The 19,633-nt window shown below is 34.6% G+C and overlaps 1 protein-coding gene across 1 annotated transcript in view; it reads left to right on the top strand.

Moving 5' to 3' along the window:
• Nucleotides 1-12,567: 12,567 nt before the first annotated feature.
• Nucleotides 12,568-19,633, top strand: part of LOC138706319 (leucine-rich melanocyte differentiation-associated protein) — a 202,295-nt gene continuing 195,229 nt past the window's right edge. Inside the window, exon 1 of the mRNA XM_069835457.1 lies at nucleotides 12,568-12,665. The gene's annotated coding sequence lies outside the window, so the exon portion shown is untranslated. The remainder of the gene's footprint in view (nucleotides 12,666-19,633) is intronic.

The raw sequence follows: 19,633 nt of genomic DNA, 5'->3' as shown, positions 1-19,633 counted from the left end.
TAAAAAGTTAACATACCCTAAATTGGCAAGTAGCTGTGGACGCAACTGAAGTATATATTTCAAAAACCCCGACGCAACTGAAGTATATATTTTTAAAACCTCGGACGCAACTGACGTATTAATTTTTCGTCAACATGTTTACTGGGACGCAACTGAGACCTTCCCGGCCGTGATGCGGTGTTAAAGTGAAGAAAACGTTCCAATTAGGAGCATACGAAATTATAAGAGCTCCAGCATAAACCTTTCTGCTACTCAAAAATATTAAAATTTCTGGACTATTTCCAATAAATGCATCAGCACTGATAGAGGTGCATTTATACCTGGAGGAGATTAATTTGAAAATGGATAACCACATGTTGTTACGTGTTCACTGTAGCCGTAGTAAAGGAAATCATCGACTCTACCTCATACCAGCTTTTCATTTAATAAAATTACAGCCTACTATTTAAGTACTAAATTATTAATTAAAGGTATACTAGATTTTGCCAATTGAACTTCCACAAAATATATTTGGAACAAATCTTTTTTTTTACGAAAAGTAAACTTAAACACAGAATTACTGAACTTGGAGCATGGACAAAACCTTCATCAGCTACGTTCAGCCACAGTCTAGTATATACAGTCACGAAGCTTGAGTTGTTGAGGGTACTAGAAACAATAGTCTGTGCCGGTACTATTTCGCATTATCTGTGATGAGGCGATAGTAGCGATCCTAGTGATTAGAAACTATCTATGGATGCATATTCCCTATTTATTGAGCTTCGTGACTGTATATACTAGACTGTGATTTAATTATGAATAATAAACAAATGAAAAAAAAGTCATCGAACGTGTGAAAAACATCTGCCTGATAGACAATTGTTTTCATTTGAAATGAATCAAGCCACGTGAATGAAAGGAGAAACTGTGTAATAGTGACAGAATTTTGATGGGAACCAACCCACTACAGAAGACAGATTACAATAATTCCTTGCCATTTTCCTCACAGACAAAACATATTCGAGTCCCCTAATCTGAAATTTCGATGCAAATTATTGTTTGGTTTCTCCCAATTCAAAATCACTGTACAAACAGTGAAGTAAGGTCGTTATTCAGAGCTGTTAGACAGATTGTGTAACTGTGTAGTAACATATCTGAAATTTGGCATGATATGCAATTAGACCACCCATCATGACATATGATGCAGTAGCTATTTATGAGTTTATGGCTACAGCACCGTTTCCGTTTTCATTTCACATAACCTGTTCCTAAAACTGAAGGTGACCTTGATAAAACGAAATCGGAACATACCTTAAATAACTATAAAAACGTGCGGATGAAAGAGCTGTGAGAGGCACCGGTCACAACACTGCTCATTCTTATTAATAATGAGTGGAATTGTATCAATTGTTATGTTTAATGTGTAGGCCTATACATAAAAGTGTAAACCAATAGTGTCATTACATCCTTACATAGAAAAAATATATTATAAATGCACTGTAATATACTGGGGCCAACCTTAACGTCCTCGATCCATCCCCCTATCTGAAAGCAGCTTTAGCAAGTACCACACGTCAGATTTTACAGGGTTGCCGTGTCCTTTGCTAAATTCAATATGAAATGGAAATGACCATGCCATTTAGGAATTAAAATTTATTAGAAGAAAAATAAGAAAATACAGGTGTATATTAAAAAATAAATACACATACTTAGTCACGAACGGTTTATAGCAAAATAATGGAAACATGAAACATAAATTAGCAGATAATATGAAAATAGATAAAGAACTGGAATTCTGTGTGTTTGTATGGAAAGTATAAGTAAAAATTTCTGGCTAACGTAGAGAAAGAGGGATAATTGCTATTCAACCAACGACAGAGATCACATTGTAGGCTTAACTTGAACTTTGGCGGAGGTAGAATGCTTCAAACCGCCCAACTTCAACATAAGTCTGGAATGTGCCATTGAGTGAATAGCAATTACCCTCTCCCTTCGTCTGCAGTCAATGTTTACGTTGCCTGTTAGACATTGTGGAATGTATTATAGCCTAGAATGGAAACTTTTCTTCAGGAGTATGAAGATATAGGATTGAGAACTCGACTATGGTGGGAAGTGTTATCTAATACAATTACATAGGGTTCTTCTAAACGCTTAAAGACTTTATTTCCAAATCAATCATCCAAAATTTCTGCATTCACTGTGCCATGATAATTAGACGGATGATCGGTCATCTTATGGGTTACACAAACAGAATCATCTACTAACCCTGATCATCCGTCATAGCGTTTGACAACAATTGAAGGATTCAGAACCATAGTGGGCCAAGCGCCATTTACTAAAACCGTAGAAAACAAAAGGTTAAAATGAAGTTATCACCATAATTCAATGGAAATATATAGCAAGTAGCCACCGGCGTGACTCAGTCGTTTAAGGCGCTTGTCTGCCGGTCTGAAGTTGCGTGCGGTCGCGGGTTCGATCCCCGCTTGGGCTGATTACCTGGTTGGGTTTTTTCCGAGGTTTTACCTAACCGTAATGTGAATGTAAGGTAGTTATGGCGAATCCTCGGCCTCATCTTGCCAAATACCATCTCGCTATCACCTATCTCATCGACGCTAAATAATCTAGTAGTTGATACAGCTTCGTTAAATAACCAACTAAAATAAAAATATAGCAAGTAATATAAAGTATACCCATTCAAACTAAATGATATGTCAATCTTCATACTATAGTATTCACTTAACTTTAATAATAATAATAATAATAATAATAATAATAATAATAATAATAATAATAATAATAAAAGCCGTAAATCCCCAGTGGGGCAAGGCCTCCTGCTTGGGCAGGGGTGGCTTAAGTCTTGACCATCAGAAGAGCCGACCTGATGGTCTATTTACATTCCTAGTTCTTTGTCCACAATTTCGCTAGCATTGGTTGTTGCTCCCGCTCAAAGTTGGTTGACTGCGTCCTTCCACCGTGTTCTTTGGCGTCCTATTCTGGTCCACAGTCCTCCTAGCTGCAACTTGAACTCGTCCTCCCATCTGGTTCTTGGTCGTCCACGGTTTCTCCAGCCAATTCTTGGATCCCACAGTGTCGCCGTGTGTTCCCATCTGATAGGATGCATTCGTACCACGTGTCCTCCCCAGCGCCATTTCATCCTATTAGCGAGTGTGACCACGTCCTCTACGCCGCTCCGTCGCCGTACTTCTTCGTTTCTGATTCTGTCCTTCAGGCTTATTCCGAGTATTTTCCTTTCCATTCCTCTTTGTCATCTTCCTAATTTTAATGCATGTTTCTTGGTGAGTGACCAGGATTGCGCCCCATACAGAAGTACAAGTGCAATGCAGCTGTTGTAGATCTGCCTCTTGTTCTGCAATTTCTGGCTCTTGTCCATTAGGATGAAGGACAGGCTTCAAAACTTTCTCCATGCCGATGCTATTCGTCTATCAATTTCTTTATCCATGCTGTTCTGAACTTTAATCCTTACTTTCTCCGTTTTCAATAAATGGCGCTTGGCCCACTATGGCTCTGAAACATTCAATCGTCACCATTGTGACCAGGAGTTGATATCATATAATTGTCTGGGTCGTCCGACAGACCTTTCATTCAATACGTTTTGTCAACACCGCATTTTTCCTTATTGAGTGTCTGGTCACTATTGCTCCTTTGTCTTTTGAGAGTGTGTCTTTAAGTAAATGATTGGAAGGGGAAGATTTCTTTGCCATTTCCAGGAGAGAAGGACGTCAAGGCTAGTCTCCAACTATAACTCTTATGTTTCTTTGTTCTTATAAGTAGGCCTAATCTATATGTCGTCTGCTGAAGGAAAGGTGGCATTCCTACCCATAGCTAGAGTTTGCAACATGTACCTAAGTGCTATAGTATTGCCTTTCAGTCACTACAGATGTTTTCATTTCAGTACAGATCTAAAGACTGAAGCAATGTTAATTGTAACCGTTTTGATATGAAAACTTTACTCTCATGTCACTCATGTTACCATGGAAACACAAGTGTAAGATGAACTTTGTGCCTCGTGGTTTTCCTCGCGGTCCGTTTCACTCCATTCTGAATTTAATATGCCTCGTCTATCTCGCTTCATTGCGATTTTCTCTAATTTATTATTTGATGGGGTACAATAACCATGGCTATGGTAGTAAGTTATTTATTTGCTCCTTAAATCCATCCTTACGTGACTAAAAATTACATACCAAGATTACTGTAAATAATGCTATCGTAGGGATTTCATAAATCTCATGTCACTATTTAGAAACTTCCACAATGACCACAATTTTCAGGATTCACACCTAAGTTTATTTGGAGCACTGATTCTTCTCAGTCTGCTGGAACAATCTCTAGTAGATTCATATTAATATTAAATAAGGATAATTCGAAGTTGTAGACGAAAAAACATTATTTTCTTTATTAATTTATAAATACAGACATTAATTCACTCAAGAATAGCTTGAATAATTGCTGTCCATTTATTTTGTTTGAAATAACAAGAAGACACAAGTGCTTGAAACAGAAATTTTTGTGAAAATGAACCCCATTCTTTTATGAATAAAACTGTATTATTATTACTATTATTATTATTATTATTATTATTATTATTATTATTATTATTATTATTTGCTATAAACTTAATGTTAACAAAATTATGGCACTTTAAAATCATCCGTAACTTTTGAATAACCCTCGTCGATATCAGTTAAACAGTTTTAAATATATAGCCACAAGTTGACAATACTTTTTCAAGGAGCACGTGACCTGTCGAGCCTTAATTTTTTTTTCGACTAAACGTTAAACTTGGGTATACAAAGTGACACATAAGATGGACGGAGTTAAGCAATAAGAGACCAAGCGCCAAAAACCTGTTTTGAGATATTGGCCATTGAAATAATCTGTCTTTTTATAAAACATTATATGCAAGAAGTATTATAACATTCATACTATTACAAAAAATAGCGCAAATAATGTCAAAAAAGGCTAACCGATTTTTAATAAGAGACCAGCAGTTGCATTAATATTTTTAAAGCAAAATAAATAAATGAATTTTATGCAATATAAGAATTTTTGCTTATAAATAGAAGCAAAATTCAGATATCGCATTCTTGATTTTTTTTCGAGTTAAATTAGCCTGTCATCAAGAGATTTGTGCAAATATCTCATTTTTTTTTTCAAATTGTCGGTTTGTCTATTATTGCGTAACACCGTCCATTGATGTTTTAAACATAACTGTTATTTTTTAATTTAGAAGTAATCGGTCAGAGTAACTTGATTTTTTATATTTTAAAGAATTTTTTTTAAGATTATTACATCACAATTTACACCCATAGGCATTTGAAACCTAGAAGCTCTTTGGTTTAGTCAATAAATAGTTTGCAGCCTTTCTTGTCCAGGATAATGTCCCTTAATCCTCAGATTTTCTGAGGAGTACCTGTCGTTTCCAACGAAATCGTGTCTTCCAAGTTTTCATCTCTTACCTGGATCTTCAATGAAGTTTTGATGTAGTAAGCCTTCATTTCATAATATGTGGACAAGAAATTCCAATCTTCGGCTGTGAAATAGTCAAGTACATCTGGTTTCTTGCGTACTATTCTAAAATCATATCTATTGAAATAAAGATCCCTTGCTTTTTAAAGCCTTTACGAAGTCTTTCTTCATTAAATATTAGATTTTCCTAAAATCTAAACCGTAGTCCAACACAAGAAAATTATACATCTTGATTACACAACTTTTAACACTGTATCACTTCGGAATATGTATGATAAGACTTTCTTGTGTTAAATTTTAACGTACCTTGTTTACATGTTTCGACCTATTTATGGGTCATCTTCAGAACATAAACAAAATACACCCAAAGCTACAGTACACTACACATTAGAAATTGAAAACAACAAATCCATAAATTTTCTACACATCACAATAACAAAAGTAGACAACAAACACACATTCAAAGTATACAGAAAACCAACAACAACAACACACATACAAAACACATCCAACCACCCCACACAACACAAACAAGCTGCATTCCGAACATTGGTACACAGACTACTCAACATACCAATGAACCAACAGGATTTCAACGAAGAACTAAACACAATCAAATACATAGTACAAGAAAACGGATACAACCCCAACATAATAGACAACATAGTACGTTTGACAAAACATAACCACAAAAAACAGAAGAATACAACACAAACACAAGAACACAAAAAATACATCACATTAACATACGAAAACAAAAACACACATACAATTGCAACCTCATTGAAGAAATTAAATTACAACATCGCATACAGAGTGTCATTTAACACTCTACAAAAACATCTCAACACACAAACAACACAAACGAACAAATACAACCACACAGGCGTATACAAACTCAAATGTAACACCTGCAACAACTTCTACATAGGACAGACAGGCAGATCATTTCAAACGCGTTACAAAGAACACATCACAGCCATAACAAAATTACAAAACACCTCCACATATGCAGAACACACCACAAATGCCAACCACACCTACAGAGACATGAACACAGACATGGAAATATTGCACATCCAACCAAAAAGCCAGAAACTCAACACACTAGAACAATATGAAATATACAGACACACCAAAACACACCCCAATTATATTCTCAACACACAACTCAATTTCAAAACACATACACTCTTTGACTCTACACTACGAACGCACCCTCACAGGAAACAACAAGAGGCGCCAAGACCAACAACGACCAGTTCTGGAGATGGCCCATAAATAGGTCGAAACATGTAAAGAAGGTACGTTAAAATTTAACACAAGAAAGTCTTATCATACATATTCCGACAAGAAAATTATTGTTTTGCTTTGTGTTTATTGACAGTAGTTTTGATTTAGTAGGTGAGTTATTTTCAATATACGAGAGAGAGTCAGAAATTGAAGTAGTGACTACATTTTTGACGCCTGAAGTTTTCACTGCTAGGTGACAGTATCGTCAGTGCGCGTACAAGCGAATCAAAGAAGCAGTAGTAGGAAGATGGCGACACCTCTGCACGAAATACCATTGGTGACTTGGTCCGAGTATTGATGGACGTCTTGTCTCAGGCTGATAATGATGTATACCCAAGATCATCAATTGTGACTCTCCGGCTAGCATATCGTTCCCTTTAGATTTAGCGGGAAACCGCTAATAATGCCAATTATGAGAATAATTTATACTTAATCTACAACAGCATTCTCCAAATACTTTTTTACCTGTCTCAATAATAGGGTCACCTATTGAGAACTAGCGGAACTATTTCAAAGTTAATCAATTTGTTATATCTTTGCTTCTGACTTTTCCCGTGGTAAAAAAAAGTTCGCTTACACGATCAAGAAATTGGAGGTCAGATACCTTAGAACGTCAGTGTACACAGAAATGGCTGCCATCTACAGGTATTACTATAATGACAATCCATGTTATATATTGGAAACTGTGAGTGTTCTTTATTGTAATTAAATATGGCATAAGTACCGGTAACAGTTACGAAATAGTTCAGATTTAAGTGATATTACGATTTTGAAATCGCCCGTTCTCTGACGGATTCTGTATTTATTGTACCAATATTCTGACTTTCGTTCGAAAGGAAAAATTTACACATGGGGCCATTATTTTCAGTTTTTCTGATTTTCAGTAATATGCAAGAATGCCGTGTTATATTCGCCCATATTAAGCCCTTCTTGGTAATCAGTTTTTGTGAATGTTACCAAGTTGTTCTCATGGAAAATTAATGCTTTACATCCATCATATTATGTAGAAATATTGATTTCGGTACTCTATATAAGTGGCAGTCCATATTTCAAATTATGTCAAGAACAATGTTTTCAGGGTTATTGTTTTTCATAAGCATTGTTGTATAAATTTATGGGCCTACATTACTTAAATTATTTTCTTTGTTTTCCATGATTAAAAATAATGCAATTTTAGACTAATATTTTCACAATTTTGACATTATTATTATTATTATTATTATTATTATTATTATTATTATTATTATCATTATTATTATTATTATTATTATTATTATTATTATTAAATGTATACTTTCAATCATCCTTTCCTTCTGACTGAATTATTTAAATGACATAATATACAAGCTGATATCTAAGACATTACCATAAAAACTGTGCACTTTACTTATGTGGTTTATAATATTTCTGTTTGAGCTGTAGCGACGACCTTTCATGTCAGTGACGCATTTTATGAATTAGTTTGTACCTCCTACTCTCACACCATTGCTACGGTGATGCATTTCGGACTCTCCCATAATAATTAACAACAGACCAGAAATTTTCGAGTGGATATACATAACATTTAGTGACAAGTAGGTGGAAAGATTAATGAAATGTACTGTACATGTGTGTTTGCTGTAATAATGGAATGAGTTTATGTCTCTTGAATACGTGATGTTATTCCATAATATAATGCAGCAATGGGATACTAGTATTGTGTATATTGGAAGTGAGCTCAGACAAAATGGACTTCGTATTACATACAATGTACCGAATTTAATTATACAGTAAGTATTAAGAAATAAATAAAGTGTAATGAAAAATATATTATTTTCAAGAACATAGTACGGTATACGACAAAAATAATATTGAAACATTTTCATAATTGAAAATTATGAACTTATATAATACAGCTGTCATGTTTCAATTACAATGTGAGGCAATCATATTACGGACAAAGAAATATCAGCAGTGAATATAAACTTACTGAACTGTCGAATTTACACAAATAATGTTTTGTGCTGAATGTTGATATTATGACGTTATAGACAGAATCTTATATAAAAAACTCAAACATGAAACTTTTTAAGATCGACATATTTTAAGTGGAAATTTTCAAGAAATCTTCATAAAAATTATTTAATAATGACACACAATAAAATAAAATTATATTTTACATTAAAAGAAAACATAATCAACCATTCCAAATTTACTTTTATACTAGATAGTTTATGCATTAAGTTCTTCATGTATTTTATCTTCTCCTATTAAGGTTGTAAATTAATATAATGTTTGGTTTATTTAATTGTTTGTCAGTGTATCTGATTTGAAGTTTCACTTTCGAAAAATAAGTACCTACAAATAATTTCTGATAATTAATTCACGTTCTTATCTATTAATATATGATTAATTTTGTAAACAGTGTGGAAAACTATGGTTTAAATACTTCATTATTACGTATCTTTTATGAAGCAATTTTCTCATACAATTGCTTTACTTTAATTCATTATTGTTTCATAAAATATCCCAGTAAGTGTAAATGGTGTTTCAGAACATGTAATTAACTGTGTGTGTAAGATTATAATTTCTAATTATAAAGATATAAGTATGAGGTATACATTAATACAACAAATTTGAAATTTTAATTTGTTTGAAAGGAACTCGAAGGTGTTACAAGAGTCGAATTACCGAAGAAACTTCAAAACGGATACAAATATTTTAATGCTACAAATTTAAAACTTGTATCCTGGGAGGTGATCAACAGTGGTCACTTTGCATTTATATTTATTGTGTCAATCTATGTTCGTTTTGTCTTCAAAAGATCTGACACGTGTCCAATGAGTGTATCATATTATTTGTAATGTACTGTATATTTTGTGGATCAACAATTAAACATATTCTACATTATGTCTTCACATTCTATTTTACAAAAATATTACAATGAAGTAGTCCCAAAGACAATCTTGGAGTAAATTAAAATTATTGTGTTATTTCATTTTAGCTAGTTATGTCAAACTTTACCTCTGAATGAGACTATGGGTGATAATCTATTATCAGAGAGTATAGCTCACTTGACGATGTGTCAGAGGAATTACTCAATAGTGTAGCTCTGTCAGCTGAAGTGCTTGCCTACCGATCCGAAGTTACGCTCGCGCATAGGTTCGATTCCCGCTTGGGTTGATTACCTGATTGAGATTTTCCAGAGATTTTCCCCAACTGTAAGACAAATTTCGGGTAATATATGGAGAATCCTCGGCCTCATCTTGCCAAATACCATCTATCACCAAACCCATCGACGCTAAATAATCTAGTGGTTAATACAGCATCGTTATATAACCAACTAAAAGAATATATTTCGCATCAAGTGTTTGTTTACCTCAGAATTGTTCTTACTAGGTGACCATTTTGCACATGGAACGTAAACAGCGGAGTCATTCCATACAAAATTTTAAGAATATGCCAGCGATGTCATGAATTTTTTGGGGTTTTTAATATAATAATGTTATTATGAAAATAAATTAAACTGCCAACTATGACCGCCATATCATTAATAGTTTAGTCATACGGATGACTGAAAAATGTTATCCATCATTTAAAATATTCTAGACACTCTATATGAAGTGTCATCGAAACTAAACAGACGCCATTGTAAACCTGAATAATCATAGTTTAATACCTTAAAGACTAATCCGAATAATATTAAGGCATGCTCATAAAAACACCTCATTGAAAAAATAAATAGTTTTATATTCGAATGCAACAAATTAAATTCATGCGAATTTCATTCGTATTAAAGAAAATCTTATTCCTAATCCATCTCCCATGTTTCATGTTATCTCAAAAAACCTGTGAATAATTAAATTAATAACATTATTAATTTTTGTTCCAACCGTTGAAAATCGCTTGCTATGTGTGGCGATCGCAGCGTACGCGAGACTTCATAACGATGAGTAATCTCAAACGTCCGTCTCACTAACCTTGATCACGCAACATTCTGTACGACGCGAGAGCCTACCTGCTGAACTCCTTTGTTCCGGTGAGTTATTTTTATTGAAAATTGACATTATATTTAAGTCAACATTCTGAAATTTTCACAGTGGAATCAATATACCCTAAAGAATTAAACACATGTTTTTTCGTCTGTAAAAATGAATTGCATTTTGCTTTCTATATTTTTTTAATATTTTACGGTGGGTAACTATTTAAAAATTATATATATTTTTTTCATTTTAAGGGCATTTATAAACAAGGCTCTCCTTTTTCGAATTGCATTGAAATCACTTTTCCATCTTCCTTTACATAGTAAGAAAACTTCAATGAATGAAACCGTGCTCTTTGTTAAACCAGTATTTTAAATTCTGATTTTTGCCAAACTATGAAAGATATAAACATAGTATTGCTTGAAATTCATATTTAGAACATACAAAATAACCTACTACAATATTTTTAACTTTTGAGACATCATGGTTAAAAAAGCATGCTTTTTTGCATGGATTGACCCAGCGACGATGCGATCTTACGTTTTTACTCTGTGGAAAAGAGAGAGACATAGTCTATGATTAGAATAAGAGAGCGATCATACTACACAGATGACGTAACAGCGGCGCGCTGTGTATTAGTAGAAGCAACTGCCGTCCTACAAACAGAATGGTCGTGTAATACCTGGAATTCAGAATAACAGTGTATTGGCGTTCAAAGATACATCACCACACTAATCAACAGTATTCGATAATTTGTTTGTTAGTGTCGCGTCTTTAGTTATTACTTCTATGAATAGATGGCAAAGATAACAAGTTATGTCACCAATAGTACACTGACGTTCAAATATATCTGATCCGACTAATCGATAATTTGTTAGTGTAAATGTGGATTCTTTAGTTATTGCTTCTATGAATAGATGGCGAAAATAATAGTTACTGTTGCCAATTGTAGATAAATATTCCCGCATTATGGAATTCAGTTTTTCATCACACTCAACTGATTGTAAAACAACACTCGGTTTAGCTGGAAACCGCTGATATTGTCAATTGTGTTAATAATTAATGCTTAGTCTACGTAATCATTTTCTCTGACACCATTTTAACGGGTCACAATAATGGAGCCATTTATTGAGAACTAACGGAACTCTTTCAAGTTTGTCAATTTTTCATTTATCTTTGGTTCTGACTTATCCCGTGGTTGAAAAGTTCACTTACACGACCATAAAATTGTAGGTAGGATAACTCTGAACGTCAGTGTACATAATACACCAACATCATAAAAATCAAAATTCCTTCCCCCTCTAATGATTGTAAAAAAAACACTTGGTTTAGCGGGAAACCGCTGATACTGTTAATTATTAGAATAATTTCTACTTTATCTACATCAACATTTTCCCAAATACATTTTTTTAATCCGTTCCAACAATAGATTCACCTATTGAGAACTAGTGGAACTATTCCAGAGTTTGTCACTTTGTTATATCTTTGGTTCTGACTTTTCCCGTGGTTGGAAAATTCGCTTACACGATCAGAGAATTGGAGGGCAGATATCTTTGAACGCCAGTGAACAGTTACTTGAAAGCTCTTCATAGAGCCACTGTAGGTAACAGTAACAAACCAATCTCTCAGATTCATATGTCAGCCGTATATGTTCTGAATTTACTATTATTTATATTAATACTATCAATAATAAGAAATAAATAGAAATTCAACGACATTTCCCACAATTTGTGTACTTTTTTAAATTTTGTTTCCCTCTTTCACAGTTACTAATTTTGTTTTGATTTTCTTTTGTTATGGGAAATTTTCCACTGGTTTGCAACACTGATGCCATTTGCATGATTACGTCATAGTGAAATTCGAACATGGCGGAAGAAGAAATAGCTGGGTCTCCTTTCGCCGATGAAATGAAGATTTAATTATGAAACCATCTATGTTCTCAAGGTAAGTTTATGCATTTAATTAATTTAAGATAGCAATTCATGTTATTATCAACGCATATCTCACTCGACTAACTCGGGTATTCTGCACGACGTGGGCATATGCGCCGATAGCTGTGAGGACTGACAGATTTTGACTGGGTTGGATGAAGAGATATTGAAGTATTAAGAGGTCGAAGACTTTGACAAGATTAGAGTGGAGTATAAAACCTCATATTTTAAACATTCTGCTGCTAAAATTCATGTTATTTAGGGCAATGTTTCATCCAAAAACACCTTTGCAATATTTTACAGAATCTCCACTATACGGCAGCCTACTCTTTGAAACCATACACAATGGCTTAGTATGAAATCACTTGCTCATTTCAGTCTTAATATTTTCATTATGAAGTCGGAATCCCAAGACGTCTTAGTTATAATGTTACGTAATTATCTAGTTCACGTAATCCGATATGATCTACACAGAAAACGACTCTTGAATCTAGAATACAACTAAATTAAGCTAAAAAACATGTAACGTTGCGAGAAATCAAGGCCAACTGTACCCAGAAATTTGTGAATTAATTAATTACGCCAGTCCGTATACTTAGCTTTGATTCTCTGATCTTTATTTTCTTTTTGTACAAGGGAACTGAAAGTACAATAATTTTTTATTTAGGGATAATAATCGTCTAGGGTTTTCCATAGCATATGACACTGAAGATTTTTTTTACTAAGAAAGTGGAGAAATGGTCTAATTTTCAGAGGGAAGGTAGTTTAGAAAGTGAAAAATTCATGACTTCAGTTCACTTGAAAACTTATTAGTAAATAGCTAAAAAATTAGATATCGGTGTAGGTAACCTAAAAGTGATTATTTAACACGTGAAATAAAGAAGTAAAACAATTAAAAATGAACGTGAAAAATCCATCAGCGTGGATCAGTCGGTTAAGGCGCTTGCCTGCCGGTCTGAAGTTACGTTCGGGCGCGGGATCGATCCCTTCTTGGGCTGATTACCTGGTTCGGTTTTTTCCGAGGTTTTCCACAAACGTAATGTGAATGTAAGGTAATTTATGACGAATCCTCGGCCTCATCTCACCAAATATCATCTCGCTATCACCAATCTCATCGACGCTAAATAACCTAGTTGTTGATACAGCGTCATTAAATAACGAAATAAAGTAAAATAAATAAAATAATGAACTCGAAACATATTTCAAATCACTTTGTATATGTAAGACATACCAAAAGCCTAAACTAACCTAACCTATCCTAGCTTGGCACAGATTCTTATTAGCGTCGTTCATTACAGGCGCTATGTTCGATTCAAGTTTGTCGAGTATGGTGAAGTTCGATATTAGCCGATGTTCGCTCTGCAAAAGGAGATATGTCGTGTTTGTTTCATCTTGTTATAAAAATATTCGCTGTCCTTCACTCCCAGCTCTTCATTTTTAACCGCTTAAGGATTTTAGCACAAATCTTGCAATTAGTTTTTCATATGAAATAAGACGAAGTTTGAAAATGTTGGTTGCCTCTCTCATGTTCGAAAATTGTAGGTAAGACATTAATTGGTAAATGCAAGGTATACCAAAAGCCTAAACTAACCTAACCTGTCACAGATTCGTATATGCAAGGAATACTAAAAACCTAACCTAACCTAAATTGTTACGGATTCCCGCACCGTTTGACGTAGAGAAACGCAAGTTGGAAGTTCCAGTGTCGCGTGCTGTAGAGAAGCCATTGTCTTTATTTGCTGATATTTGATATTCTGCAATATCTACTGTCCGACCGAATGATTACGTCGCAAGGTCGTTGAAACGAGAGGAAATCGCGTGACAAGTAACGGGACCTTTTCTTTAAATTATTGGTTACATTTCATTATCTTGCACCATACATAAGAAAGCCAATTTCAGAGCATAGATTACATGTAGAAGGTACCTGGATTTTACAAATGTAAGAAACCTATCCTAAATACCTCAGTTTCTTTTATAGTAAAAATTCTAAGCAAACTAGGAAAACCATCGATTAAAATAAATTGTTGTGATCGGCTACTTGAGAATGCAATCTATTACAGCGGTCTCTAGAGCGCTTTCAGAATAAGAAGACATATAAAGCGGAGCTAGTTCAGGCCAGTCTATGTAGACTAGCCAGCGAAAGTGAAGCGCTGTTGCCTAGTTAAATCGTCGCGAAGTCTCGCTGAAGCGTCGCGTATTAGTTTCTTTCTTGCACGCACAATACTTATGGCTAGGAATGAATTTAAGCTGTGCCATTCGATAGAACTACACATACTGAAATCAATAAAATTGTACAAGAATGGCAATTGTATGTCAACTGGTTCGCGTGTTATCGCTTTAAGACTAAGCAGAGATATCCAACCTACAGCATAGCACATATTTTGCTCTGAAGTCCCTCTCTGTAAACGAAAATAGATTCTGTTTATTTTCAAATTCAGATGCGGACTGTTTTCTCTTGTGTGATGTGTAACTTACCGTTATAATGTCTCTTGAAGGGATTGCAAGTGGCTCAGGTGTTTCAGCTGTTATACGCAAAATGACAGCCCTAAAGTCACAGGCGAGGTGTAAGGTGTTTTCTGTACATAATTTTTCTAAAGGACTAGCTTATGATGCAGTGTGTGTCAGTTTTTCACAAACAATGAATCTGACTGAAGAGGCGTGTGGTTTAGAAGTGCATACATTATCTCGTAGGTATTCTCGGACAGGGCAAAGAGACAATTAAAATTGATGGTATGCCTGAATTTACCTCTCCTGGAAAATAACGCAAAACATACGTGTTAATTAATTGTACAATTTTCAGAACCGTGTATTACTTCATCGTACCGGTACGATATTTTAAATATAGGCTATTAGTAGTATGTGTTAGCAGTGCCATTTTAATAGAACTAGTGGCTTGTGCACCAAATGCTGCTAACTAAGTTCATTAGAAGTTAAAATTAATTTTTTCAAATTTATTTCCGATGGACAATGCCAGACATTTTGGAAGTTATTTGCTTCTATAATAATGAAACATAGGCCTAACCCTCTGAATGGTTTTTTTCATGCTAAATACTTTTTATTTAACCTATACATCTTCAGTTCTTGAGTACCAATGCGAAAACGCAAGTAACAATGTCAGAACAATCAGTCGGTTTTACATGTGGGAGTGAAGCAATAGCTATTTCAGGTCATTGCGGATTGTAGGTTAGAGTTATGAAAATATTCTTTCCTCTCCTCTCTCCCCTCTCAACTCTCCCCTCTGCCTACGTGCCCTCGTGCCCTCTGTGCCCTCGTGCTCTCGTGCCCTCTAGCCTTCATGCCCTCGTGCTCTCGTGGCCACTGGCCCTCTTCTCTTCTCTTCTCTTCTCTTCTCTTCTCTTCTCTTCTCTTCTCTTCTCTTCTCTTCTCTTCTCTTCTCTTCTCTTCTCTTCTCTTCTCTTCTCTTCTCCCTTTCCTTTCCTTTCCTTTTCTTTTCTTCCTGTTTTCTTCTTTTTTGCCTTCTTTCTCCGTTCGCTTGCTTTCTACGTGATTCTCAATCTCTCCTACTGTATCTTAGATCCTTGTCATTGTTACAAGTTTCATATTCAATCTCTACATTGCCTTCAGCGTCATCATCAGCATCATCATCTGAACTTTCATCTATGATTTGCAGAGTAGTGTCGATCACCACATAAGTTTTCATTCAGTGTTACTTTGTTAGATAAAACACACTTAAGGGAATAAATAAACTGCACTAACAAAAAATTGTTTATTAATACTATTGATACGTAAATCTGACGTACACTTCCAAATAATTATATCTCATAATAAGTCGGCCAAGCGTGTAAGTTGCAACCTGCTGTCACGACTACTACTGAGTGTTCATTTCAAAGTGTGTCATGACGTCACTGTTGTTGGGTCACCGATTTGAAGCGAGTTTCAGCTTATATGTTAGAAAAGTTGCCTATTATTTAAGGCGTTCTTTAATCTGAACTTGAGAACGTGTACGGTATAACTTGAACGTCGTAGCAACAGATGGCGGTCTGTACGGTCTGTGTGCTACCATAACCTCTTTCGAACTGTGTTTTGCGCCGGCAAGTCGTAAGCAGGGTATTTGTTATCATCGGTTGCGTACGGTAACATTCCACAACACAAATCAAATGCTCCGTGTCCATGTTGACGGTCGAAGTTAATGTCAACAAATACGTAAGTAATCGCCTTAACCCTCTCCCCATTTCCCGACAGTACGTATTTCCAAACAGTTCATATTCCTGCCACTACAGGCGTTACCGTACGTATCGGTACGTACTCTTCAGAATGAACGCCGTACTTGCTAGGCAACTTCTCTACCTCATAGGTTATACACCTCTGCGGAAGTGTAGGAAGATTGAATTCTCTAGGCTCATCGGCTAGCCACATGACGGCATACAGCGAGCCATGACACACTTTGAACTGAACACACAGTATAGTCAGCAACTGAAAGACGGAGGCATAGCTAGAAGAAGGAGGTGCTCTCTTGGCGGGAAAAGTAGTGAGGATCAATTGTTTATCCATTATACGTCAAAATTACGTACGACAGAAATTTTAAACAATGGCATTACTTCCTTGTGAGCAGGAAGAAAATCACTGTTTGATCACAGTAGAGAGATATGTTCTCTATACTGTGGTCTGATTTCCACATATCCTACAACTTTAATACAAGTAGTGTTACGTTCATAACAATAACCTTAGTATCTCGTTATCATTATATTACTTCTCTTCAGTCAGGTGGAAAGAAGTTTATGAGATTATACGTTCTCGTGCATAAAATCGAAACTTCACGTTGATGTCGATGTCATAGGCATTCCTAATTTATAGTCTCAACAAATTGACGCAACATCCGTCGATCGACCACGCTGTTACGTAAGTTTTATAGTTTTCAGTAATATATATATATATATATATATATATATATATATATATATATAGCTGTTACTCAGTATATTATAGAAATGAAGATCTAATATAAAATATTCTTTTTATGCGTCCACTTACTTACGGCGCCAAAAGATTTCACTTTCATATCATCAGTATACCATTATGTGTTGCATTAACTATAATAATATTTCATTTTTAATGGTAATAATGTCACCAAACATTCTTAAGTTTTGTAGTTCTTAATATCGAATACACAGCTGTACTCGGAAAACTACAGACCAGAGAATCAGACTTGTAAATTAATTTTATACGTTATCAAAAAATTACACAAATGAAGATCGACATATTGGCATTATGATGTGAAAGAATCTGACCCATCTGAACTCTTAAGTATGTCAGCAATCCTGAAGGTCATGGCCTTCGTGTAATAGTCTATTGTTTATTGTAATGTGTGTTTTATTTTATTCTGAAATGCAATTAATTAGTTCTCAAAACAGACGAAAGATGGATTTTGGAAAATAGGAAAATGATGTAGGAAAATTGACATTTCACTGAAAACTACTATTTTTCTGAAAAACTTTTGATTCCAAGCTGCAAAATGAGGGGCCATTAATTAAAATCCGTTCAGCCGTTTTCCCGTAATTTTCATTACCAGTTCAAATTATATATATATATATATATATATATATAGATTTGGAAAGAAGAAGAAAGCTGAGAGTAACCATGGGTACGATATTCACTTTTAATTTGAATATTATACATGGTATAAGACGAAATATTGCATAAACATATGAGATACTTGAATGATATTGTAAACATAAACACTCCTGTCTGTTTTTCCATTAATTACTGTATACGAAGAGTATTAACAACATTCTTCCTTAAGAGCTTTAGAAAACTTTATAAGATGAAGCAATTTAATTACATTTCACTTTTAAAATAAATACAGGTATGCTAGGAACGGGAAGATTTTATAATTCCAAAATTCAATTTCTATTTTAAAAACCTTTCGTTATATATTACACTTTATAGTTTTATTCTAATATACACTTTTACTTTCAATATATTAACAATATTATTGAGTTACGGTTTTCATATTCACTTCTGTATAACTACCTTCACTCCTAAGCTTATATTGCCACAAGCCAGAGTGATAGAACATAGAATCCTGGACCTCTAGGTAGGTATAAGCTGAGGATTAAATTAAATTAGAAAGGCTTGATTTAACAAAGTAAATGAAAGTAAACTTCAATTTCAATATGAGTACTGAATTAGGCCTACATATGTATGAACAATATGGTTATATTCTTATAGTTGGATTCTTAGCCAGAATATGGAACCCTGACCTCTAGATACGTAAAAATAATAAAGATAATAAAATAAAATTAGATAGACTTAGTTTAACAGAAGAAATAAAATAATCTACAGTTTCAGTATGAGTACTGAATTATGTATGAACACACATTATGATTACGTTGCATTGTAGCCAGATTCGTAACCAGAATATAGAACCCTGGACTCCTAGGTATGTATAAACTAGACCGCTAGATAATTAAATTATATAGGCTTCATTTAACAGGGAAAAATAAAACACTTTTCAACTTCAATAGCAATACCAAATTACGCATCTACAAATATGTTTACGTTTTATTATCTCTAGATTCGTAGGCTGTCCCTACAAACAAACTGTATCTCTGGAGAAATAAACAATAATAAATTCAGCTTTGCTATACAAGGAAGTCTGAGACAGAATTTAGACATTCTTTCTCAAACATTAGCAAAGTAAATTTCTACATATCTGTCACTTATCTCCAAAATCTACTGATCTGTGACGCGAAGAAGTAATAAAAATTGGGGTGAAAATTACTTCAGTACGAGCAGTTATATTTAAACATTACACACAATGATGGAACAGATCTCGAACCGCCCGTTGCAACTGATGTTTTCTGTCCTTATCTGTTGTCTCTGTCTTCCACGTCTCGTGCACCGTGCACCTTTGTGACAACTCTGACAACGTCGTATTGCTGCTAGCACTCAATTGACTTAGGCTTAGGCTATATGCCTTCTTATTCAGAAACCGCTTTTTTTATAGCGGAAGTTGTAGAA

Source organism: Periplaneta americana, chromosome 9 (genome assembly GCF_040183065.1).
Source record: "Periplaneta americana isolate PAMFEO1 chromosome 9, P.americana_PAMFEO1_priV1, whole genome shotgun sequence".
Classification (NCBI taxonomy): Eukaryota; Metazoa; Arthropoda; class Insecta; order Blattodea; family Blattidae; genus Periplaneta; species Periplaneta americana.
The sequence above is the reverse complement of the archived record's forward strand: the minus strand, read 5'-3'. Positions and strand labels throughout refer to the sequence as shown.